This window comes from Nomia melanderi, chromosome 3 (genome assembly GCF_051020985.1).
Source record: "Nomia melanderi isolate GNS246 chromosome 3, iyNomMela1, whole genome shotgun sequence".
Classification (NCBI taxonomy): domain Eukaryota; kingdom Metazoa; phylum Arthropoda; class Insecta; order Hymenoptera; family Halictidae; genus Nomia; species Nomia melanderi.
In genome coordinates this window covers 19,673,127-19,701,051 of record NC_135001.1, presented here as the reverse complement: position 1 = coordinate 19,701,051, position 27,925 = coordinate 19,673,127, and the positions used below count along the sequence as shown (strand labels likewise).

The 27,925-nt window shown below is 44.7% G+C and overlaps 1 protein-coding gene across 3 annotated transcripts in view; it reads left to right on the top strand.

Annotated features, from left to right (window-relative positions):
* The window catches only part of NLG-4 (neuroligin 4), a 446,966-nt gene that overhangs the window by 346,803 nt on the left and 72,238 nt on the right, over positions 1 to 27,925 (top strand). The gene's annotated exons all lie outside the window — the stretch shown is intronic.

Here is a 27,925-nt window from a genome sequence, read left to right as displayed (position 1 = left end):
TGATAAAAGGCAGTTCCGAAAACAAAATCCCCGTCGACGGTTTCAACGCATAACCGACATATATGAAAGATAACCGGATTGCCGGAAATCGAAATTTCGTTATCTCTTTGTTTGGAAAACCGGCGGCCTCGATGGCTCTATTCGATCTCGTCCGTTTAAATGCTAATTTCAGTCAGATATTACACGAACGCCGGACGCGGTGTTCGCGTTGACGGTCGTTTAATCCGCGGCTGACGACACAAATAAGTATGACGGCCGCGGTTGCAGTTTCATGGAAGTTTCATGATACTTCGGCGGAACCGCGCCTCGAATTTAGCGGTTCCACGCGGTGCCATTCGTCACATAATCTCTCTTTCCTTTCATGGTGATTCAACTTCTCCGAAATAAACTTCTGCCCATTCCAAGTAACACACAATTATCTTTACAAATTATTTTTGAGTGGCTCGTGAAACATTTTGAACCTTTGCACTGGAAAGTTGTTCGCCAGGAATATTCAACATCTATGAGATATAGTTATGAAACTGCTAATGAGAAAGAACGCTAATCAAACACATAAATTAATAAATAAAGCTATAGCATTTCAATATTTTGTATTTTAATACATTATACGACGTTTATAATTTTTCTGCATCAAATCAAGTGGTGACTGAGAGAAATCTCTAGACTGCAAAGGTTAACTTCATAATGTTTAACACTAGATTTACAGAACCCGTCAATTTGACGAATATTAAATTTTTTTATCATTGTTTGGTGACAGATCAATTCGATTTTGACACTAATTTCTGGTGTCTATATAAACAAACATGTAGCCTTCTAGGAACCATAGAACACAGTGTAGAATCGTAAATCCGGTGTTAAATAATTAGACATTCATCAGCCCGTTGAATTTAATTTAGTCGTCGAATGTGTTCGGTTTCAGCTACCAACGGCTCAGCAATTTCAATTAGGAATAATCGCATCGGATGCCTTGAATATTATACGCGTTCGAATTTCATGCCAGCGCGGACACGTTCCGCAAGTGAAAAATTTGATATTGTTTCCCTTTTTCGATTTTTTTGCAGCTCTCGTTTACGTGAAATTGTGAGAGCATATCGATCCTGAACCGTGATATATACCGTGAACGAGAGAGGCGGCGAACGGGGCCGCTTTCAAAATAAATAGGACGAACTATGAGCCAGCGGCGATAGGATAACGAAACTCGGATTCGATACGGATCGAATTCGAAGATCGCGGGAATCGCGTTATATTTGAAACTCGAGTGTCTCCAATATTTATCAGTTTCATTTGTTGAATATTAAACATCCTGTGCCTTTAATATTTTCTTGTCATACCGAAAACCGTCAATGTAAATTTGCCACCGTGGAAATTCATTTTCGATGCCCGTATAAACGCCTCGAATAAAATAATACTCCGTTGACTCTGCGAGGCGCACGATTTTAAATAAGAGAATAACCCTGCACAGAATTCACCGCACAATTCGCCAACCTTAACCACAACAGTGAACCAATGCGTTTTGACGTTTATACATTTTCCCTTTCACTTATTTACGCGTTTATTCGGTTCACAGAATTTCCAACTGGATACGTAAATAAAATATTAAACTGTACTATCTGTAACTACAACTTTTAGAAGTGGGTTGAAATATATCGGGACAGTTTTTAGCCCACCTAACCTCAAAGAGTTAACCAAACTGCGATACGAACGAGTAGCGTAGAATCTTTCAAAAATTTTTGTGTAACCTCGTAGAAACATCGATGCGTGATGATCATGCTTTCAATGATCGATGGATGACCAGCGGTCGTACCGTCATTCGAAATGCACGTAACGTTTCAAGGGTCTCGTTCACAGATCACCGGAACCCGGCCTCTCATTTTTTACTTGTTCAATCGAAAGCAATTAAAAAGCCCTGATCGCGGGCCAAAACGTCGCCCGTTGAAATTTTAACGTGAATCAGATTTGACCGGACCCCCGCAATCAGCACCGCGGTGATTGCTAATTCGCGACAGAAACGAGGCTCGTCCGTCCGCCGCGTTCATCGGTATTTTTTGATCGGCTCGTTTGATTAACGAGGAAAAAATAGTCGGCACGGCGATCGGCCGTGCTGGCGCGTAGCCGGGCTTCGCTTATGGGGAACCCGGCTTATGCATACGAGTCCATTTCCCGGCCCTGGACAAAACGGATTTTTTCCGATCGCAAATGGATCGTTGCGTCGGCTAGTTTATTCGGGTTCAAATTGAAAATCACGTGCTAGGGAGAATTTACTGGAGAATGAAACTCATGATTGCCCTCTTTTTCCATCAGATTATACTATGACTCACATTCCTATGAATTAACTGTGCTGTGTTTTTGTTTCTATTTTCCCGATTTGTTTCATTCGCCTTTACTACTGTATTTGCGGTCTCCTTTTGATACGGATGTTCTCAAATTTAATTACAGTATAATAAAACTATAACTGTGTTATGCAGTTCCACCTTTTAAGCCTTTGCACGCTATAGGCTCGTCTCAGCCACTCGATTTGGCACAGAAGAATTATGAAGTATAATATTTAATGTTAAGTTTCGTATGGTGCATTAACCCATTGCACTCGAAAGTTTCTCACTAGAAATATTTAACATTTTTTTACGAGACAACTAACTCGAAGGGGAATCACAAGTACATTGAGCAACAAAGCTATTTTATTCCAATATTTCACGTATCGTGGTATTATACAAAGTTTGATATTAAATATCAGATTTTCTAGTTTTACTGCGTGAAATCAAGAGTGACTGAGACTCACCTTTCGAGTGCAAAGGGTTAATACATGAAATATTAAAATAATACAGCCTCTTTCTTTATATCCGATTTCTCGTAAAGCTAGTTTCGAAAAATGTTGACTATATTTCATCGGAAAGTATGTTGAGTATTTTTTGTAGAAAACTCTGCGAGTGCAAAGAGTTGATAATATACCAAATATAAGAAAAACTAAGGGTCACATCAGGGATAATCGTTCCTTCATGCAAATAATATTATGCCTAATATCTCTCCGACATAATAGCCATCCAACAAAATTCTCTAAAAGGTGTCTACCCGTAAAACCTCTAAATTAATGAAACACGCATCTGCTAATTGAGTAGCGCGAGGCAAGCATTCATCGCACTATATTCCAACTTCCATAACTCAGTACCAAAGCCTGGCGAACGCGGGCACAATGACTCCGCAGACACAGTTCACCAGCAACTTTATCCGCGCAACAATAACAGAGTTGTAAAGGTCAGTCGCCCGTCGCGCTCAATGGGCATCGCGGAACCATATTCGACGCGAGGAATCAAACGAAACTACGTCCTCGCCGGGGAGGCGACAAAAGAAGGTTCACGCTGTCTGCATCGGCCGGCGGCGAGAGGGGGAGAGTAAGATACAAGGGAGGAAAGAAAGTACGCCGTTCGCCGGCTGCATCTCGCATTCACGGAAAAAACTCGACAGCCCTCTCGGCCAGCCACTCGAGCGCGGATCGAACGTGACATATTTACCTCCCTTCCGGTTTCCTTGGCGTTTCGAAACCGAGGGTCGCGCGGCCGCGCGCCTCGACGGCAAACTTTCTGAGTAAATTTCAATCCGTGATTCCCGCCCGCCGCCTCCTCCGCCTCTGTCCATCGGCGACTGTCTATGATTCCCGCGGCAAATAGAGGACTCGCCCGCACCTTCGACTTTCCACTTCGGGAAAGTCGCCCGTTGTCCGACACACACTGTCTGTTACTACTTACCCCGGAAACGATTTGAGCGAGCCCCGCCTTCTTGCCCTCCTCAGCGCCGGTTTCTTTGCTTCTGGAAATGCGCGGCGGGAAAAAAGGAGGACGTCGCGAGACGGGAAAGAAACTCCCAGCGACCGGTGAACTCTCGGCCCGAGAATCGGTCACGTGTAACCTTAAGTGACTTTATCGTCCGCCCCGCAGTCGGACGAAACTTGACTCCTCCGCAGCCGCGGTGACGTTACCGGGGATGCTTATGCTTTTGTGTGTTGAGTTTCGTTTAACGCGTTCGCGATCGTTAGCGTCAGATGTGTATGGATATTATAGTGTTACTATATTATAAACAATGAACGAGTGGATCTTGAGTAATCGAGAGCTAGGAATAAATATATGTATTTAATAAAAAGTATAACTCAATGCCACGGAGACCAACACACGACTCTTCTCGCAACTCTCTTACAGACATTGTCTCCCAGAAATCATTCTCTCTCCCACAAGCATTCTTCTCGCTCGCACTCATCACAAAGCCTGTTTACAGCCTGTCCTTCGCTCACACTCATTCTTACATTCACTCTTCTTAACAGTACCTTAACCTACGCTAAAAATTCTAGATACTACATTACTATATTTTTAAACATCAATCAAACCGGAATTTGTAACTTGCGAAAAAGAATAAGGAATTCGATTTTGTCATTTTAGTTTGGATTTGTGTTATACATATCTAAAATGTTACGTTAACGTAGGACTGGCAATTAAACGGTAGACTAAAAATCCCGTATTATCGCGGGTCCTAGATAAAAATTCTAGATACTACAATATAGAAAATGTATCATAGGGTTCTGTTGTATGTATTTGGCTGGAGATTTTGAAATGGGGAGAAATATGTGACCAGAGGTTTCAAAATTTCTGATAACATACGACTACGGTATCAGTATTTTTCTAAAGATTGAAAATGTAATACTACGTTGTCAGTCTTCAATGTGTCAACCATTGCGAATTACTAAGGAAAGTAGAATTTTGTGATTGAATTGAGTGGAAAATAGACAGTAATAATAAGCTAGAAAGAAACAGAAGTTTCGATCGATTCACGAAGGAATCATATGTTTACCGGTTAATTATAAGCAAGCGTTGCACTTGATGTTTACCTGAGAAAGAACTCGTTTCACAGTTAACCGCGCATTAGCAACTTGTTCATTTTTAAATCTAGAGCCTCTCAAGAGCAACGTGTAACCCATATTCAATTAAGGTTAATAGCGTAAAGCAACATACTCGTACAGACAAAAATATGTGGTATAGGTCAATCGTGAGTAATTCAATTTTCACCGAGTATAGTCGTTTCGCGACCGACGCATCAAGACAACGTATATTATTAGCATCACCACCGACATCGATACAACGTTTCACGCCAGAATACTAATAAAAGAATCTCCGCGATCCATAATCATCCGCATCGACTCGGTAAAACGCAACACCGCGTCCCTAGCAACGAAGCTCAATCGAAAAAGTCAAAGAACAGCCATGCCATCGGAAGAAACTAAAAGCGCCATGAATCACGACGCAAAATCGCCGGTTTATTTACGACCAGCGATGGGTACACAAAGTCCCACTGTCCTCGTACGCATTACAGTCGGAACGGTCGATCTTCCGGCACTGTGATCCGCGAGAAGCGGATCACGATCGCGACGCGTAGCGTTGTAAAGGTGAGTTCGATCGTAATCCTCGGCTGAATCGAGCCGTATCGAACGGGCACAATGCCGCGAAACACAGCCCGGGGACTGAGGAGGGCTTTCCGTCATCGACGTCGTCGTCGTCGTTAAAAAAAAGGAGGAGCATCGGGAAAGGAGGAAAAAAGGCAGCGCGGAGAGAGCAGGCGACGTCTTTCAGCGAGAAATTCGCTCGAACGAGTTTCGAGGCATAACCTTGACAATAGCCTTATTCCGGGGCTGCGGAGGGGGAAGGGGAAAGGTGGGCGCAGAGTTCTTTCTCTTTGAGAAGAGAAAATGTCTCCGGATCACCGGGAGACGAGGCCGCGTCGTCTGCTCGGCGCGCTTTGTACAGCGCCGGAGCAATCTACCGCACGGCGCAATGTCTACTTGAATGCCCTCTCCATTTCCATTATTGGAAAGGGGATCCCCGGGCATACGTGCAATGATAAAACGGTCTGGCCGCCTGCAACGGTGCATCATCGACCCACTGCTCCCGCCCCGTAATTGATACAACGGCGGATGCCGAATATAATTCTTCGGGTTCGGAGATTTTTCGCAACGTCAGTCGACCCGGCCGACGGAGACCGGTCGGCCGACCGTTTCCCACGGCGGTGCATGGAATTTATGAATTTCTGTGTCGGGCACTTTGAAATTTTAAACGACGGAATAAATGTTTCCCGTTGCACGGCCCGATTAAAAGTCTAATGAGCTTTTCACTTCGTCCGTAAGCCGATTAACTATTTGCCGTACTTTGACGAGTCGGACTCGCGATGAGAATTTCGGGGCAAACGTAAACATCGCGAATCAGGCTCGTAGTATCATGTCGAACAGAAATATCACGAGTCTGACTCGTATTGAGAAGTTCGAACCGAACATGAGTGTCACGAGTCGACCTCGTGGTCTTAATCTCGAGGTTGTTTCAAGTTCCGACGACACATCGCCGCTTCGGCTTCTTTCGCGAACAAGGGGTTAACCCTTTGCACTCGGAAGTTTTTCGCTAGAAATATTGTAGCATTTCCCGATGAAGCAAAGACGATATTTTGTGAAACTGACTCGAAGAGAAATCGCACGTACATTGAGGGACAAAGCTATTTTATTTCAATGTTTCTCAAATTGATGCGTTGTACAAGGTATAATATTAAATATCAGATTTTATAGTTTCACTGTGTCAAACCAAATGGCTGAGAGTCACCTCTCGAGTGCAAAGGGTTAAAAATAGGTTTGAGGAACAAAATTGGACATATTGAATTTTATAGAGTATATTTGGTTGCTTTGTACGGTATTTATTTGATGAAGGTTTTAATCCTGTGCACTCGTAACTTTTTGACTGGAAATATTCAACATTTTCCGATGAGATTTTATTTAAATGTTTCATGTAACAATAAATCATTCCTTACTTATAGTTCTTTGGAAAATTCGTAGGATTAACGAGAAAAACAACCGTGAATATTTAGCTTTAACCGAAACCTGTTCCCTGGCACGCTAGAGAGACTACCACGGGCAGAAGCTAAACCGTCTACCTCGAACGACGTTCTCTCCCTGTCCACCTGGAAGGATTAATCCCCCTGAAATCTCTTAATTAATCCCTGAAAAGCTGTGCGTACACGGGCGCCGGTGGTCCGACCATAACTCATCCCTCCGCGACCCGATAACGAAGACTGATCGGCGCGGATCGAGTTCGCAATAAAATATCGTCTAACATCCGGACCGTCACTCGCGCAACGGTATAATCTTCGTTAGCCGAAACGATTACAAACGAGCACGACGAGCGCGGTACGCGAATTCGCGGCGGATAACGAATCCATCATCGTTTCTTTCACTGTTCAACGAAGAAACGAAGAAACAGAAGGGCAGAGGGGGGGACGGTTACGCGGGCGTCAATTACGTTGGCCGGTCGACGGCGAAGAAAAACGCTTAAACCGCAAAGTCCATAACACGGAAGGCGCCGTGACGCGCTGAACCCGTGCCGTAGTGGGCAGAAGGGATAATCCCGCGGAGTTAGCGTCAGTCAAGCCTGAATTACGACGTGTGATGGCGCGCGAGGCTCGGCCTATTCGCCGTAAATTATGATAAACTACGTTACTGCCGGGCCCGATAATAAATACGAAATCGATATCGGCCGCTACACGAATCGCGCGCGCGCGAGCGAGCGCTTTTCACCGTTGATGCCCGGCCCAAAAGGCATTGTCCTCGCGAGCCACAATATATCTAGTCCGGAGAATATGAAAAGGACGCGTAATTGATCAGGGTCGCGGGACAAATGCGAAATTAACACGCGCCGATCCCCCCTAACAAGCTAACGCGACTGCGAAGTTTTAAGTGGCGGAACGTTATTTATCGGCCGATTTAATGGAGGCCGACATTGATTCGGGCCAGGACGGTGGATTTCACGGTGTTTAAACGCGAACCGTGGATCCCACCGGCGATTAACGGGGATTAGTTTCTGTTGACCGTGGAATATGAAATCACCCGGAAAGAAGTGTGCTCGAGCCGAAACACCTGGAAGTCGATTTATTCGCCGCGCGGGGCGATCGGAGGGAGCGGAACGCGGAGGAACGGACGGGAAACTTTTGAACTGCGGTAACAGAAAACTGTTGGACTACTGATTCCTGGATTGTTTTATTATTCGTTCATTGTTTTATAGTTTACGATGCGAATTGAATGTGGCAGGTTATTTCGTAGGATCTGATCAGTCCTTGTGTTACTTTCAACCTATTGATACTATAGACACAGGGAATGAAATCGTGTTTTAGCGTGGCTTTATTACTGACTACGAGAATGGAGGATCGCAAATTCACAGTCTAATGAATGTAATCTCATTGACATTGATTACATTCGTGGAACAACATTCATAATCCATTTCAAAGTGATCTACGTCAAGGGACTTCGAAAATTATCGAACTTCCTATTCAGAGTTTTAATCCGCCTGAAAGGACACGCCTCGTTCAGTCCGCCGCTGTGTAAACTCATTAGCTTTTCACCAGTCCTTTCAGCGATACATGGAACGTACCGCCGAAAATGTGTTTCTGTTCGAGAGACAGTGTGCTCTTTCAGCGTGCGCGAATCACTGTTGAAACGCTTGAAATGTTGTCTCGTTTCTATGGAGAGGCGGGCCATAATCGAGGAAAGAATCGGTACGTATGGCGACGGGAGTTGGCGAGGCCGCGAGACTTAATCTGCAAGGATCCGAGCCGCGGAACACGCACGGACGCAGGGTATTAAGGACAATTTGGAGGGATCGTTGCCACGTATGTCTGTATTATGCGGTGTTTGCCGGTGGATTACGAGAGTAAAGTACGGCGGTCCCGCGACACTGTTTGCGATTGCCGCGTTCGCGGTTATTGGGCCGGCGTAACGTTTAGTCCGGACGATTATGCTAAATTATTGTTTACAGGACCGCCGTATCCTATGTGTCTATTTACCTGTACAAGGCTGTTGTGTTTCGTTGGCCCATCGTTAGCGGCGTCGCATGCGCGGCCGACCCCTTTACGCTAATAAACGATTAAAAGCCTAGGAGTTGTAAAATTCGAGCAACTCGAAGTGTAGACACAACACGCAACACTATCCTGCGACAAACTGCTGACACGTTGATCGTTAAATCAACGCATACCAATTAGCTTATAGAATAAAAGCAATTTTCCAACGGAAGAGAAACTGAAGAGTGAAGATTTTTTACGAATCGTTTAATTCTCTCGTACATTCAACAAAATTCGGTTCGATCGATCTATCATCCAGAATTTTCAAATCTATACGAAAAGTGATATGGTCTTCAACGCGTTACAGACGTGACCTTTTATCTCTATTTTCCTCTTCTTTCCCCTATACTCGGACTTTCTTCCAAGCTGTTATTTTTACCTTCCTCCAATTTCCACCATTTATGAAACCACTCTGTCCAACGAGAATTCAAGACGTATTCGTTCATAGCGCTCATAACGCCCGTAGAAGCTAATAATTCCATGGTCAGCAACCATACGTCCCCAAGTAAGTAGCTCCGGTCGACGATTCCACGGGAAACGATAAAACAGAGTAAGGGTATAGAAGCCGGGTACAATAAAGCAGGCTGGATATGGCGCGAGAGAGGAGTTCCTGCGGCAAAGGTCAATCGCAACAGGAACCAGTTCCAGATTCCCCAAACCTCCACCGCCACAGAGATTCCACTGTCTCGATATCCGCGCTTTGTCGCCGATCCACCGCAAAGTAAACAGCAAGCCCTCGAAACTCCATCAGTCGTCTGAGCAGCACAAAGCGACCCCGATGAATCTATAACGCAAACAGGGTGAAAGCGACAGAGAGAGAGAGTGAGAGAGAGAGATAGATAGATAGATAGATAGAATGGTTCGACGCTCTCCCTTTGTAAGCGCGGAGAGGGCACCGGGTTCTTTGGGAATTCCATGGTCTGCGCGGGCTCGCAACAGGTAAGTCGGTGGTTAGAAGGCTCTTCCGATCTCGCGGTATGCATAATGGATGGATGGATGGAGGCCAGCCGGGGGAGGGGGCGCGAATCAATAGATGGCGCGGGGCTGCGGGCCGGGGGTCGAGGGATCGCGCCGCAACCAGAAGAAAGGGGAAAACGATGAGACTCCGATAATTCCGGGGATAAATCGCTGGAGGGGGTGTGAGCCGCTTGTTGGAAGAGGACGCGTGAAGTTCATTCGCTTTAGAGGGAAAGTTGCCTACGACATCGAAAAATGTATCGATTTTGATGAATTTGTTTGTATTCTGTAACGGTCCAATTACTGCTTTCGATTTTCCTTGTAGTTTCGTTTATTCTTGGTAATAATTTCTTTAAATAGTATTAGCCCTTAGCACTCTAGATGGTTTTGTAATCTATCAGCAACTGATTTTTATAGAATCCCTAGCGAAGATGAAAAATGCTGTAACATTTCTTAGATCTTTTATTTTCCTTCTTAGTGCAAAATTTGGATGTGTGAAAAATCTATGAAAAATATACTTCTCGAGAAAAATGAATAGAAAGCAATTCGTGATAGTGTTCCGGAATTATCAACCCTTAGCACTCCAGATGGTTTTGTAATCTATTTTATACGTTTATCGCTGAAAACCTGTTGATTAACATATTATATCTTTTGGATCTCGCTTATTACAGAAATTATTATACTTCGCTTCTATCGACTGATAATTTTATAATAAATTTCTAAGTTGCTGCGCGCTGCACAGATTTTCAGATCTACTTCACCCTAATTTCTATCGTTCTTCATATGGAAGAAATTTCTAAATCAATTTTATATAACCATTTTATATAGGTTTCAATGTATTTGTATATTTCCTACTTTTACCCCTTAGCACTCCAGATGATTTTGTAATCTGTCAGCAACTGCAACTAGTTTTTAGTATCCATAGCGAAAATGAAGAATGCTATAACATTTCTTAGATCGTTTATTTTCCATCTTAGTGCAAAATTTGGATGTGTGAAAAATGTAATATTTCTAGGGTAGTTTTTTTAAGATTCATTAAAATATTTAATATTGTTCCTGGTGCGATATTGGAGCCTACAGAGTTTAAAGGGTTAATTACTTTTAGTATATATTGAAATATCTATCAGTAACTAGTGTACGCTGAAATAAAAGGCTAAAGAATTGTATGTTTATTTGAGAAAATATTACTTTCGTCTTTAAAGCGAGTATACTCGTCAAATACGGTTAAGTGGTTAAATACGCTTATCAAGTCTAACGGTACTAATTTCGACTGTGGAACTGAATACGCTTCCCGATGTTCTGGGAATGTACGATGATTCCGCGGCACGCACGGAATCTCTGACATCAATCGGCGTACCCTGGCGATCATGACGCACGGATCATCGTGGATCATCATGGATCATCACCTGTGCGGTCTGGGATCATTCGTTGACATCTATCAATCGCGAATGAAATCAAATCAAGGATCTTGGTAGCTACAATAATGTAGCAGCTCGAGTTGGTTATTTGATTATAGAGGGATCATTATAGTTCAGTGGTAAATATCTAACGTTTATGATACTATGATTGAGTGCATAAACACGGTTTACTAGTCGCAAGCAATTATTTATGGAATTGCGTGCAGTATTTAACGGTAGAAGTCAATGTTTCGTGTCACACGGTTTAACGCATTTAATGCGCGGCTCCGCAATCGATGACTCGATTAATATTTCTGACTTAGACCGGTCGTGAATGATTGAATTGAATTAATTACGCGACAGGGACGGTTGCAGGGAATCGATCCGCGCGACTTGGGGAACGCGCGTGGAGGCTCGCGAACTATTGGTTCGAGTTAATCGAGAATTTTCTTCCGTCGTGGTACGACGGCGACACGCGATTCCGTGCGGGCGGCATCGAAGATGGTGTCCACGTCCGTCCCGGCACGCCATTCGCCGCACGGCCCGATCGTAACTCGCAACTTATTACGTGCTCCGCGTCCATTAGCCGCGTCGCTTAAATTGCAAACAATAGTCGAACAGGAGACAAAGTTGGCCCTCCGACCGCATCGGCAACTTCGCGGCATCTAAATGTTGCCAATTACGACCGGCGCAGCCGAAACTTTCGACCCCCGGCCTAACCAATGGCGAGCCACTCTTAAAAACTCGCGATATCGTTCCCGACGTTCACATGCATGAGCAAAAGCGGTGATTAGGCTTGCGCAGCCGGTTCGCGGGGCTTACGGGAGGGACGGTAACAGCCACCGACTGGCTCGAAGTGTGGAGTATCTTCGCGAGGTGCCTGGCACCGTGGAAACCTGCCGCGACGATGGTGCGTACCGTCGGTTTCATGGGACGAAGAGTGAAACTGATGTGGAAACCGAGGAAATCAGGGAAATAGTTACCGCTTTTGAACTGCGATGCAAGGCTCGAAGGAATAGGAGAAACACTTCTTTATTAGTATTGGTAATTAACTAGAAATAAGAATAATATATGTGGCATTAATGGAATTTAAATATGTTATCGCCCTTTAACGCCCGGCCATTCTCCTTCGCCGCGAGTCACAATTGGCCGAATTATCTGAAACGAATGACATAATGAAATTGTGATTGGGTTATTGTATATGTTATCCCTTGAACGTATTTAACTTATGTGGTATGAATGGTACTTAAATATGTTTTATTTTTAAAAAACATAGGAATAGATAACTGAATAGAATACAAATAGACAGAAACGATATAGCTAGTGTACAGGTCTTTTCTCTTCTCAAGTCAACGCATCTCTCTAAAAACTCTCGCCATCACTTAAAAATCATTCTCTCCCCCACAAGCATTCTTCTTACTCACACTTCCAACAAATTCTCAAACACACTCCTCTCTCACCACCACGCACTCATCCTAGCTTACGCATCCTTCGGAAAAACCCACCAACCCTTGGGCCTGGTCTCCATGAGTCCCTTTCTCTTTTATGGCCCTTAGAACATTCGCTGTCCCAATTAAAACTACTACATATAAACTATATCTGCGAGGTGAGAATTGTATACCTAGTTGAGGAAGATGTGTAGAATATTTCTTTCTTATAATTAGTAAACGTAACGCAGAGTGTATTGAAAATTATTTGTTTAGTGAGGATCTGTCTACTACATATAACTATATCTTCGAGGTGAGAATTGTATATCTAGTTGAGGAAGACGTGTGGAATACTTCTTTCTTGTAATTAGTAAATGTAACGCAGAGTGTATTGAAAATTATTTGTTCAGTAAGGATCTGCCCTATTGTAATTTATTACGCGAAGTATCGAATAATATACACCGTGGCTCCTGTGAAGCTATTTATATTGAATAGATTCTTGTTCTAACTCGCGAACTTATATGAGAATACAATGATTGGTTTATAAGTATTCTCTAACAATGATCCCTATAACTGTTATCGTGGTCACTGTTCCAAACCACGCAAGCAGAATGTCAGTTTCGTGGTTCCCTTTGATCGCAATCGGTATGTGAACAGGATTCTATCAAATAGAACACCGTTCTTCTCTCCAGCAACATCGAACGTACCATCCTCTCCTCGGAAACCAATTTTTCAAAAGAGATTCCGGCACCCGAGAAAACAGATACGGTCAACCAGGAGAACATAAAGAAAAATGAGCCGAGTAGATTCCCGACGTTCGAAATTCAGCGATCTTCGGTTCAGCGGATATTTAATCGACACGATCGGGCGAAGTGAAGCTTATAACCCGCGTTACAAAAAATCGATCCTCAGTACAGTCTGCGATAATGATACCGCGTATTATTCGGTCGGCCGATTCGTAAGATTTATGGTCGGACTGGGGATAAATGTTAAATTTCGCGACGCTTGATTTTGAAGCGGTTTGATGAATCGTGCCTCGAGGCGGGAAAATATTTTCCCCGTTCGTTCGTACGCGACAAATAATCGTGAAAATTGATCCCGCGGGACAGGTGGTATGAAACAAACACCGTACGAACAATCCGGGCCGGGGCGAACAAAAATTCCCAGATAAGAACGCGTTTTGCCGGGCGCGGTTGACGTTAACACGATTAATCAACTCCTGTTATTAGAATTACCCGGGCGCCGTGCTCCCTTTAAACTCTTTAATCCGGTGACGAGCAAAAACTGCGATCCACTCGTTCAAAAATTATTCGTTTACACAGGATAGAATTATTTATTTACTCGAACCGATCGGAACCGGCCGGCGTATTTTGACGCGTAAGCGCCGCAAATGGAATTCCGTGTTTATCAGGTATTAAACATTTTAACAAATGCGAACTCGGATCGCAGTATGTTTTTCGCTCAATGGAACACGCCGGGGAGACGAGGTTCCATAAAATCATGAAAAACAGATCCGCGTGACGATTAATTTTCAAAGAAAACAGGATTAAACGTTTGATACACTCGACAATTCGCTCGTCGATAAACACGCGGACGTCCCTCGATTTTCCCGTGACAAATTCTTATCGGTGAAAACGAAACAGTTGTATTCCGTACAAAACTCCGAGAATTATTAATTATCAAACGGAACCGCCCGAAGGATAATCGAACCGCGCTCCGGCGAGAATTTCATAGAAAACCTCCGTTCGAGTGGCCAACAGGAACCGGAGGGAAGGTAAACAGAGGAAACGAGAAAATTGCTGTACGAACAATCGGTGGAATTAGATGACGGTTAAAGAGATAACAGAGGAGGAGGAGCGGGGGCCGGGGAAACGGAGACAGGAGAGAGGAAGCTTTTCAGAAAGCCGAGTGCTCGCGGAGCGACATTCAACGGGACTTTCGTGAACGTAAACACGGCTCGGATTGTTTCGCCGGGACGCTTAAGCTCCTCGATAAACGTTTTCAAAGTGTCCACGGCGAAATTTATCGCGATGTATCGCGCCGGTGCGGACGTATTATCGTCGAATTAACGGAAATACGGCGGAATTAAAGAGGGGGAAAGAATGGCGGCGAGGCTGAAAGGGGGACGCGGCGAATGTTTACCGGGCTCCGCGGACTTCCGCCCGCTGGCAAGAATCCGCCGTCCGCTTTAATTCTGTAATTAAAGAGGTAAATGGTAATCCTCGGACGCCCCAATTGTGCTTCTCACGTTTAGAGAGCGCGCCAGTCCCTGACCCGTTTTCGGCTCGAGTATCTCGAACAGAATTCCCCGACGGACGAGGGAGAGTGGGCCGATGTGCAGTCAAGATTTCGGATTTAGTGGATCAAGTGCTTAAAGAGGCGCGCGCATAACGCCGGAATTGAAAATGTCGGATAGCGGGAGGAAGAGGGAGAGACAGAGAGAGAGAGAGAGAGAGAGAGCGGAGCTGGAGGAAGGGAAAGAAAAAACAAGAAGTGTCTCGCGGCGAAACCGGTAAGGGAGAAGTTGCCGTGGGGAGAAAAGGGGAAGGAGGAGAGCTGGAAGGAAAAAAGAAAGCGAACTCTACATGGGACAAAATTAGCTAAATGGCCGCTTTCAATTAGAAAGAATGTGCCACGGTTTAATGCCGCTTCAAAGATTTCCAGAAATTCAAGCGGAAATAAAATGTTTTATGCGCGACGGTGAATGGGGCCCGCCTAGCGGAACTTTCGGGATTAAAAGACGGAATCGTTACAAACTCTCGTTAAGTTCCCTTTCTCCGCGTGAACAGCTTTTCCGCGGGGCCGTAATAAAAATTCTTTTTCGACTTTGATGGAAAATTCTACACCCCCGATTGCCCTACGGCGGTCGCACGGTCGATCGCGTTGTTTTTCAGTCGGCGGAACGGTCCTCGCGTTTGACTTTGCGCTGGTCCTTTCGTAACCTTTTCGTTGTGTTGCGGATGGACGATATGGGATTCGGACGTCAGTTTGACGCTCGTGTAACCAGTTCCGTGGAACATGCAAAATTCAACGTTTCCGCTGAAAATCCATTGAAAATGTATTGGAAGGAATATATGCGCTCGGACTAGACTGCCCAAGTTAATCGATATTACTGTATTATTATATTAGTATTATTATTGTTATTAATATTATTATTATTGTTATTTACTATATTACTATGATTTTATATTATGATCCATCTACTCATTTCTACTAATTAATAATTCGAATATAATAAGAAAAACGAACTTAGAATTAAAAATAAATTATTATCTACAAGTTCGATTTCTTTTATATTCGAATCATGAATTAGATCGAATATTATAAAAATCGAATATAATAAAAAAACGAACTTAGAATTGAAAATAAATTATTATCTATAAGTTCGTTTCTTTATTATATTCGAATTCTTAATTAGTAGAGGTAAGTGCATGGATCGTAATATAAGATCATAGTAATAGAATTAAAAATAAATTATTATCTATGTCACGCGATGAAAATGGGTTAACATCCGTTGTCTCAACACTCATTTAATCCCGGTCTTACGAACGAATAAGCGGACTTGTACGCGGAATCGGTTACGCCGGACAAATAAACGGATAACTGGCGGATATCCAGCAATCGGGGACACGACGATAATCCGTGGATGCTGAGCATTGTGCGGAAATCCCTTTACCATCGAAGCCCTATGACGAGCGACACCCTTGACCCAGCAGCCGTGCTTTCGATGAAGGCAGCCGATAAATGACGTAATTTCGTGCAGCGAAACACTCGACGCTCAAACCCGTGTCAGCGCGAAGTTCGTCTGCTCCACTGTCTCGTTAGAAAACTGCTTGAGGTTAATTATAGATTAAAAGCTTCTGTAGAACTGTCAAAGTGAATCGACCTCCCATCTTTAAACCTAAAAGCGTGTATAACATTACATAAATATAAACAGTGCTTGGTGATTGCTCATAAATATTTATGGAACATCAATATTTTGGTTATGTGTATACTTCTAAACTCATAACAAAGATTAGTTCTACTAGTTCTACTACCTAATAGTTCTAACGTTAATTACCGATTGTGATCGAGCTAAACGCGAACGCTTTGAAACCAGTTACAAATATCGATCAAAGCCGTGCTTTGACACAATAAACCATGTGGAGAATGTAGAACGTGTCGCGTACGGATCTCCGTTTGTTTCTCGAGTAGAATGGTTCAATGGTTCGTCAGGCGTATCAAAGCGGAATGCCAGAATCACAAAGAATCACGTAGAAACGTGGTTTCAGACGGATGAAACGCTATAAAGATCGAACAGCAAAGCGAAATAGCTGCACGCTCGAGTGGGCCAGTGGAGTAGGTCAGTCATTCCGGAGGCAATTCGAATAAAAGACTGCAAATCGAATGCAGCGATAATACTCGAGCTCCGGCTTCAGTTTCGGGATTCCAATTAGAAATTCTAATACCCGAAATCCGTGTTCCGGATTGAAAAGTCGCTCTCGCGTCGTGTTCCGTCGGCGGAGAAGAAACCCGAGGAGAGGGAAGTGATTAGGCTCGAAACAAAGCGAGGCCACTTGCTCATTTTCGCTCCCGCCATTCATCGAAACACTTTTGTCCCTCCGGCTGTCGCGCGAGTCATCAAATCAGTCTGGACTCCCGTCGCTTCTCCTTCTTCTCGCGAAGCTTATTTGAATGCGACAGCGGCGCGACGCTCGAACCGTCCCTCGGCTGTACTCGATTGCGCGCCGGTTTTCACGCGTTCACCAGCCGCGCGACACAAAGCCGCGCGAATCCTCGGCCCCGCCGGTCCCTTCCGACGCGGCGCGTCTCGCTGAGCAGCGGCGACTCGGCGCGACGACACGGGAAACCCGTGAAAAGACTACTTTCTCGTGTTTCCTTTCGCTCGTTGTTTCAGCGCTGGCGCGCTCGTCTTTTCCTTCCCTCGTTTTGTTCTTCTCCTCCGCTTCTTCTCCTTCTTCTGCTTTTTCCTTCACACGCTCCTCGGGAACGGACGCTCGTTCCGTTCCCTTTCACGCGCGGCTGTCTGCCACTTCGTTCGCGAACAAGCGCCGTCGACTTGCGGGGAAGTCGAAGAATTTCTTTCGCTTAACCTTGCGAGCTGGTGGAACGGTTGATGGTTTTCTCGTAAGAGATTGACCCGCTTAGCACTTAACCGCGTTCGACGAGTATACTCGTCGTCTTGAAGCTTGAAATAACACTAACTTTTTGTAATAATTAATAATTGATTTCTTTAAGTAAACATGTATTTCTCTTTGATTTTATTGTTGTCCGATCTTGTTACACGCCTCTTTGTTCTCGATAATTTCTACTTGTTGAGGAATCGTCGTCTTCCTCGTTGCACAAGCGATTGCGGGAAGCTCCTAATGCTCGAGTTTTGATAAATGGCCAGACGAGTTGCAGATCGTTGAAAACAATAAAGCTTCTCAAACGGAATCACTCCGCACACTGGCTTCATTTTCCTAGATATGCAGACTCCTCGAAATGATCGCACGGAATCAGATCCAACGAGCGCGCGATCCGATTTGGCGGCGGTCCAGCAAGTTCGATTCCAACCGCTGATGGTCCTCATGATCGCCTCAAGGTTGCCCCGCCGGGTACAGAGAATGGGCAGCCGTAGAAAAGTTGGCAAGCTGGCGCAACCGCCAGACACCTCTCTTTCTGGTGTTGATTGCCAGTGTCAGCTTGTCGCCAGCTAGCCGACAGAACTCTATTAGGCGTGATATATCGACGGTTTTCCCCACGTCGACGACACTTTGATGAGAATCATGTCCATGTCTGTTGTCTGGCTAGACTCCATTCCATACCACTTCCCCGCACAACATTTGTCACTATGCTCTATCGTATAATACTCGATCAGCTACCCTCTTGTTATACTTAACGAAGTAAATCACGAAGCCAACACTGGCTTTTCTACTTGTTCTTCCATTTGTAAAACTCAATGCGATTGTCTATTCGATAGGAAAGTACATTCAATTTGGTAATTATCGATGACAAAACTTCAATAAAAGGCGCTACACAGATGTTTCGATCCAAGTGCTTAAACCAATGACCCTTGCTCGTTCTTCCGATTAAGCCGGCCCTCAATTCGATTCCTGCAATTCAATGATTAACCCGACACTGCTCGAATAACCTTCCACCTGGCCGGCGAAGGGATAAAAGCTACCAGTTGCCGTCTCGCGGCGAACAAAATTACTTTCGCGGCGGACAGAAACCGTCGAAGGTTTCCGGCGCGGCGGCGGGGGAAAGGTATGCGGCAGTCGTAATTACAACCGGCACTATATCATCGTTATAACGTGCCACGCCGACTTGCCGCCCCCTCAATTTCGCCTTCTCTTTCCCTCCAAGTCGTTAGCACATTCTTGGCCGCCGCAGTGCAGAATTTCCTGCTGATACCGGCGAAAAAGCTTCATATTCGGGCTTAACGCCCGCTTTACGATGCGACCAACCAACGGGCCGGGACAGTTTCACCCTTCCACCTCCGACCACCCTTTTCCCAGTCACCCCGCGGCCCTTGTGTCCCGTGCACATCTTGAAATTGCACGAGCCCATCCGTCGGAAACCGCCAACGATACGCGTTCGCCGCGCATCCCGCCTCTTGTACTTCCGGTTTTCGGTTCGACGAAGACTAACGGAGGAACTGCTTCGTTCACGGAATTTTTGGCTACCCGTTGAATGTTGCCTATCGATCTCTTCATACATAACTTCATACTTAAGCTCTTTACAGCACGGGGCAAAAAACGGCTCTTATTGTTTAGTATTTTAACGGCACATCGCGGCAATGTTCATTGGCCTTTTGAAATCAAATTCTAAAACTTTCCTTTCACCCGCATGTGGCAGCCATCGACGGGTTGTATTTCTGAAGGGCGACCAAATGGTATCCTAAGGACACTCGGTACCAGGGGTTTGCCTGGAGGAAATTTGTGTCCAAGCTAAACACATAGTCTCTGCATGTCTTAGGTAGCACCCCGCCCTCGTTAGACTAGACGCGCCAAGGGCGCAGCGACGGTGGGGACAATTCGTTTCGAAAACCCCTGATTGGGACTTGTCAATTTTGGCGATAACCAATCAGGGTGTTTTCTTAAATCTCGGAGCTGACGATCTGACTCGCAGATCGCCAGCGAAAGAGACAACTCACAACTTTCGAACGATACACGTCATACAAGCGCGTCTTAGTGTTCAGACATAATTGTACACACGAAAAATACAGTCCACTCACGAAGGAGCAAGCGGTTTCATTTAATCAGCTCCAAGTAAGGACGCTGCTGTGAACGCCCAACAACTTTCATTCCCCCGTGCATTATCTGTAACTTGTCCAACGAGGAGGTGCGATGGATGTAAGCATTTATGAGATATGCACGGTGATTGGCGTATATAGTTGTCTCAGACGTGCTTTACACTCGAAAGTTTTCCGCTTGAGATATTTAACGCTTTCTGATGAGACATAAACCATGTGTAGACACCAAGTGAAGTATATAAATAATAGAACGAAGCTACTTTATTTTAGTATTTTTATATTACTGCGTTACGCAGCTTAGTATTAAATATGAAACTTCATAAGTATCCTATATCGAATCATGTGAGCCGCCTCTCGACCGCAAAAGGTAAACTATCGCACATTTACTTAGTATCGCGTTTAATTGGACAGACTATACGTCTCATTAGCTGTGAGATCCAGAGACCTAGCGTGTTCCGACGTGTTCACGAGCAGGAAAATAATTCGAAGATAATAGTCTGCGAGAGATTCACTTGGATATTGTGATCGCGATTCACCAACAAGTCGAGAAAATAAGTTTCTTTGGAAATAGGTCACCGACTGATCACAGCTTGCGGAAACATCGGATCGAGACGTCCGCAGGCGGAGACATAGAAACGCTATGGAGACGAGGACAATTAGAGGACGTAGCGAGCGTCTGGTCCAGCTGATCGATCGCTGACACCGCGAAATTGCTTTTCACCGGTGCACCGGGCGCCGAAATGTGATTGGAATTCGATTAACCGGTCGTTGTTCCACGGGCCAAGACGCTCCGGCGACGATTGAATCCATCTTCGAGTCGCTTCAACGCCGATTCCCCCGGCAATTATCGATCGGCTCGCGACCTGCCTATAGCCGCTCTTAATTGACCGTGCGCCGCCGATGAAAAGAGCTCGCGATAACAGGTGTTCGAGCGGCTTTCAGCGCTAAATCTAATGGTCAATATCGTGGTCGGGCTGTAACGAGGTAGTCCGACGATTAGCCGCGATCGATCGGCTCCAAAGTATAACTAGAGCTCATCGCGAGAAGGGATTCTTAAAGCTTGGCAAAGTGGACGGCTTGTTTCTTTTATATTTCTAATTTAGCCGCGAATAAACAGAAGGTATAGACAGGAATAGTTTCATGGTTGTGCTCGAAAGGTTGTTAGCTACGGTGTACGTGCAGGAAAGTTAGACTAATGAATTTCTAATGAGTATATGGTTGATGAGTGAAGCGTACTTGAAAAAGTTTCACCGTTCTTTCATAGATGCTGACCCATATCCCTTGTTCTACTTGATCTCATTCTATACGAGAATTAATTATTACAGAACTATTCCTGTTTATTACATACCTAAACTATATAACTTCCTGATTCAGTTATATTAACCCTCTATAAGCCCTTTGTAGTCACAGATCAATAGACTGGGTGAAATTGATTTAATTTTTATTGCAAAATGACGAATGACATTAGATGATTGATCAACTTAAACTTTTATACAGGACGTTTACGTTCAACGTCATTGTAACTTCAAAGTTACAAAATATATTCGTTTTAATAAAACTATTAAAACTACTGAATAGTTTTAATTTGTGTTCATATATTGACATTTATTAATTTCATACTGCATAAATTTTGTTATAATCAAGAAACAAAATTCGGCCCATAGAGGGTTAATATACAAATAACAATTCCGAACTTCATATCTACACTTTCCCTTCGCTCGATTCTTCTATAACTCACGAAAAAGCAGAAGAATCCAAAGTCTCATCGAACGGTCAAAGAACACTGTCCAGTCTGGGTTCGATAATCACTTCCAACTCGAAATTAGAAATTCGGCGACACGTTAGCGGGTTTCGGCAGTTCGGAAGAACGCCAGCGTAAATTCGAGCCGGGTAGCCGGCGAGGCTTCTTTATTAAGTCCAATATCATTCCGTAGTCGGTGGTAAAGGCTCGAGGTCGACTGGAAATTTTCAACGCGCGGGGAAGAGGCGCACGTTAATTGGACGCACGCGAAATTAATGAAAGCGGCGGACTTTGAAGTCAACGCCTGGCAAAAGAACGAACGTCCCCACAGGTGGGTGCAACAACGTACCTCTATTTCCCGCTACGTCTAGCGGCGCACAATAATTATGGCAGTCGTGTAATCGCGTTCCCCGCGCGGTGTCACCCTCCTTTCTCGTCTCCCCCGCCCCTGTCCCCGCCCGCCCCTCTATAAAAGGGTTGCTTCGCGGCCGTTGGAGGATAGGTGGCAGCGGGTCGGGTTCCAGTCCCGGAGAATATTAAAGTTTGCTCATTAACCGCTGATGCATTGCCCCTGTCTACCCCCGTCCGCCAGCCTTAACGGGCAACGACACGGTCCTCGAAGGAGGCGGCGGGGGCTGAAACTACACCGTAAGGTTAAACAATTTTTCAAGCCGTAAGGTTGACTTGCATTTTACGGAGAAAGGTATCTCTCGTCGGATTTCAACGCTTGAATCGCTGACCGAGAACGGTGGGGCGACAGATCGATAGCTGGTCACTCTTGACCTATATTGGAATTTTCTCTGATCTAGTTTTTGCAGCGAAGTATCATATTATTCGAGAATCCCTGTAATACGAGGAGAATGGAAACGCGTAACGTTAGCTTGAATATTTCACGTTGTTCCGATTTTATCCAATAGCGTTTAAATACTCAGCGATTTCGCGTATGATCTCGACGCTTAGAGCGCTGGTTCTTCTAATAGTAATTTTCAATATCAACTGCAGTTTAAAAACAGCAAGCCTCTTCAATGAATATTCCTCAAAACATGCGTTGTTCGGTTACTATTTTCAGTAGGCCGCTACTTCGAAAACTCCATCCTGAAAACCGACGGACTCACCGTCTCGGAACAGATGTTCCGTCGCGTCGCCTCGGTGTCGCGAGCATCAGACGGCGAGAAAATTGGTGCGTGTTCTCGGGGACCCGCGCGAGCCCCGATTTGCGAGTGAAAATTCGATTCGCCGCGAAAAAGAATATTAGAAGCGCGCCGTAAGAAAGTTTCGAGCTGGCTGCGCGTCCGCGCAACGGTGTGTAACACTTCGGAGCGACAGGGCGGCGTGCACAGCGAAATGGATTTCGACATCCGGCGACGAGGGAAATGGGTTTATAGTCGGCGGGGTCGGGGGGAGCGGGGAACGCGGTTTCGCGCGAAATCCACGGCGGCGGGGGTCCCACTCGAAGTGATAAGAAATCTCAAACTCGCGCCGCGGAGTCGGATGAAGTTGCCAATCTCTAAAGGTCTGATTCCGCTTCTTCGTTTGCGACGCGCGGCCATGCAGTTCGCGGCAAAAAGGAAATTTGAATGTCACTTGAAACGAATACACGTAACTCCGCCGCCGGAGACGGTGACTTCGTCATCGGCGTTTCAACGGGATATTTTCATTTCGTCTGTACCGAGAACAGTCTCGTTTTCCGCGACTCGACGAAGGTGGCAACAAATTTAAACGCGGAAAATATAGTCGCAGTAATTTCAATATTTGCCTGACCGAGCGTCGACCTCTTCCACTTGCTTTCGAGAAAGTTTTATTTCGATGTTTGACATTCGACGGACCTGTGGTTTCAGATTGATTGCGAAGTCTGAGAGTTAGTCAGATTTTTTATCAATTTGAGTACTTAAAAGATACGTGTGTTTAAATCAAGGAGAAAATTTGTTGGATTTTTATAGTAGAAAGTATGTTTCAGGATTTTCCGTGGTTCTTGGTGTATCGATTCGACGAATATTCGACGGCAACTGGAATTCAATTAAATTCACAGACTGCGCGGGTCTATTTCTATCGCTATTACGAGCTTATGATTCGGAAGCCATGAAAATCTCGGCAGTTAATGCTCGGAAAATTATTTCAATGTTCATCGACGATATTATCCGCGGATTATTGTAAACGTTATACCTGTTTTTCAGCCGTACGCTCGTACAATGCTAGGAATTTGATTTGTAGTAAGCCGGCGAATAGGAATTCCGCATGGGCAACGTTCGAATGAATAGGTTAATTCGACGGTAAATCAATGAACCCACTGGTTCTGCACCCGGCGAATTCCATCATCATTTATACAGCAAATGAGGCAATTGAACGGATAGTAAAATATTGGAATAATTTGCCAAAGACAATCGATTCCCTGGGAAGTATCAGATATTATTTAAGAAATCAATCATCCTCCTGCAAATCTTCCTTCAACGTTACGAAACACGTAAATTTAACTCATATAGAATTTCACGTTTACCTAGTAAACGTTCACATCTAAATAAACGAACATTCATCTAGAAACAATAATATAAAACTGCCCAACGAACGTCCATAAACCCAGTTTCAAAATTATTCCACTGAACGATTAAGATTTCCAGAAAGATCTCGCACGTTCTTAAATTTTCTTAAACGTTGAACTCACTGAGCACGGAGAGGTTGCCTACTTACCGGGTGAAATTGCAGCCGAGACGAGTCACGGAGAAGAAAGCCCGAGAATAAGAATCGCAGTATCAAGTAGTCGCACAATTTGTCGCGACCGCCTTCCCCGAGCATCGCCGGAATTTAATATCGCCGTTGCCCGGGCAATTTTTCCGAACGACAGCGAGATACCTGAGACTATTCCGGCGCGTTCCCGAAACCGCTAATAGCAATTTGCCCAACGCGTAGATCCAGGTAGCGCGTAATTAAGCCCCGCGCCGTCCGCCCGCCCTCTATCGTTTCTCTAAACGCGTTCCCGTCGTTCCGTAAACGAGAACTGAGCAGATTTTGCGGCCACGGCGGCGGGGTATGTAGCGCGTTATGAAACCCGGCGAGTGTACCGACCGCATTAGTTGCGCTGCAACCCCTCCAGATATCTCGCTATATTCGAGTAATTCCGCACTTTTCCGCGGCGCGTGACGGCTGAGGCTGTTCCTTCGGAAGACATTTTACCCGGGAATGGGCATAAAGAGTCCGTAGAAATGAAAAAAGATTATTCTTTAATAAAACATTTGCAGCGTCGTATTGAAGAAACACTCGCAGAGGGTTCTAATGAAAATAATAGTTCCCTTACCCTTTGTGGACCAGTGTATGCTACGGAACGTTAGGGTTAGACATTTAAAATCGAGAGCTAGTTAAGGATAATTATGTAAATAGGAAAGGATCTTAAGATTTTCCATTTCTGAAAGTCTACAAAGGGTTGATAAGGGAAAAGGGAACTGTAACGGTGAGACTCGTTAAAGTGCTCGAGCATTTAAGATAATGCTTCGCTGATTAACTTTCACAAAGTACTCTATTTCCTCAATTTTCCACAATTGTCTTTAGAAATCTCATACGTTGTCTCTTCCTTCTCTTTTTCGCGTGCACATTTTCTCTCAACCAAGCAGAATCTCACGCAATTCATGGACTAAGGATTTTACAAATTTTCCAAGCATTCACCTACACTCATTCTGTAATAGGATTTATTCACAAAAATCCCACGCACTGTCGAGATAAAGGATGGAAACTCGCGATAAAACTCACGGATTAAATAACAAGATTTATTAACAGAGTTCTGAAATCACGCTCACTAACACACCGTACTCGTTTTCTCATTGACTCCCAAAAAATCTCTCGCCTCTCTCGTCAACCACTATATACTTGACTCACTCTCTTACTTCCTTGCTCTCACTTTCACTCTCTCTCTCTCTCTCTCGCTCACTCGCTTGCTTTATTTTCCTCTGACTCTTTCACTCACTTCCTCGACCATTCTCGAGTCTCACGCATAATCTTGGCAAAGCATAACCCATGCACCAAAGATTTTCCCAAATATTTGGCCCACTCACTCTTAACCCTTTGCACTCCGAATTTCTTTTGCATTTTCTCCTTGATAACTCTGTATTATTACGATATTTGATTTGAAATGCATCTTAAAAAGTAGATAGTTTGTAGGGAGCAGTATAAACTATTCGTCTTACTAATAACGTTGAAAATAGCATAATAGTATAATTCATTTTAAAAATATCTTGGCAAAGAAGCACACTTGTGAAGAAACCTGATGTCGAGTCAACGCGTTGATCGCGATTTTCATTTGGGCGACATCGGTGCGTGACACTGGCAGTGTCAAGATCAAACAATAAATGTTGTAATGTTAATGAAGTTTAATTAAAACAGTGTGAACAAAGAAGCATAGCTCAAACGAACGTTGCATTCGGTCTGTGCAATTGCTCTCTGCCACCTGAACGAAAAGCAGAAGGAAATCGACTCCGCGCTCAACGTGCCAAATTTATAGCCTCCACTCTAACTTAGACCAACTTCAACTCTAACGGGAGATCCTACATTACGCATCTCGGTCTATCATGTTCCCTCGAAAATGATGTGCATCAGAAATGGGTATCGCGTTTACCGAGCCTGAACTCTTGACGCGGTTTATTAATCGTCCGGTGGCAGAGCGTGAGGGTCGGTAACGTTTTAATTAAATTATAAAATAATATCAGGAACAGCTGCGAGCAACCGGCGCGTTACAAATTATAATGGGATACGAAGTTCGACTAATTATCAGGCTGCGCTACTTACGGACGATTTTAATGGAGCTGTTCAACGCGTAATTTAACTTTCGGACGAAGCTCGGCTGGTACGAGCAGTAAATGGCCACAAGTGTCTGTCTAATTATTCGGATGTGCTACTTAATATTTAATGCTCTTAATGTTGCCGAACGTTAGTTCCTCGTGTTATGTATCCAGCCAGTGTGTGAATTAACGTTGCACTTAGCTGGGGAATAAATAATTGCTTAAAAGTATTACGAACAACGTGTGCAAAACAGTGAGATACGATCAGTCTAGACACTGATCTCCACTACGTACACTATCCTATCCACTCATTTCACCTATAAATCCAGCACACAACAGAATAAAACATTCAACACGATAACCTATGAAACAATGTCCGACCAAACACAGGCTGCTACCACTTGAACCGTACTCTCGTACATTCGTTTCACCTGTGGGTAATATTCGAGCTAAAGCATTCAAAAGGCTCGAACACCAAACTAAGCACCACTGTCCGACCAAATACCATGATACCACTGAGCCATGCATTTAACGCTAGAATCACAATATCTACCTGCTGCTCTCCAACGACTATTAAATCACGACTCAAAGATCCCGCCTCTGCGCGTCCTCTCTTTCAAAAATATGTCCCCGTCGCAGAGTATCCTGAATACAATAGAGGACATTGCTCGGCCAGCTCGATCAAAGGATTCGAGGGGCGTGCACGGTCGGCGTAAACAGTGCCGCAGCCTGTGTAATACTTGCTGCGAGCCGGACAAAGTAATCAGGGAGGGTGTCGCGGCGAGTAACGACCGGGTGGACATCGTATGCAGGAGCCGTGTGCGCCGGGGACGAAACTTCCCGATAGTGAATTATGCCGCGGCCGTGTCTCGAATCCTGCGGCGCCGCATTCCGGATTCCGCGGACGTATTCTTCCCGGCTGTTCGTGAACGGACTGGGAACCCCCCCGAACAAAGCGCACGTCGCGGCCCGCCGGCCCTCGCGGCTTAATTCCCTTTCGATTTGCTACTTGTTGCACTAATTCAACGCAGCCGCCGATGCGTGGTTTCCTTCGCCGCCGGCGCAGTTTCTTGGCCCGGAAGCATAATAACGGACGGAGTTTACCGAGATCGTCACTCGCAAGCTCCGCCGAAGGTGCCTCGGTAATTTCGGCTTGCGCTGCGGGATGTGTTACAGAGGTATCGCGGTAATTTTATTGGATCTTATGAATATATGAGCTGGTGGAAATCATTGGAGATATAATTGAGATACCGCTATGTCGTGTCACTTGAGAGTGCATTCCTCGACGAGCCGTCACTGTTGTCACATCACCACATGTCTTCCTTGTCAGTTTAATGTTTAAGTGAACAATGACTTACTTGTTAATGTCTGAGTTGCTAATTCCGTGTATTAGTCTGTAGAATTAAATTCCATGTGATGAGCACATGTTTGACCGACTGGTTTGAGCTATTTCATGTTAACTGTGCAAACGTTGCAGTTAGGTCTTAGGTAGACAG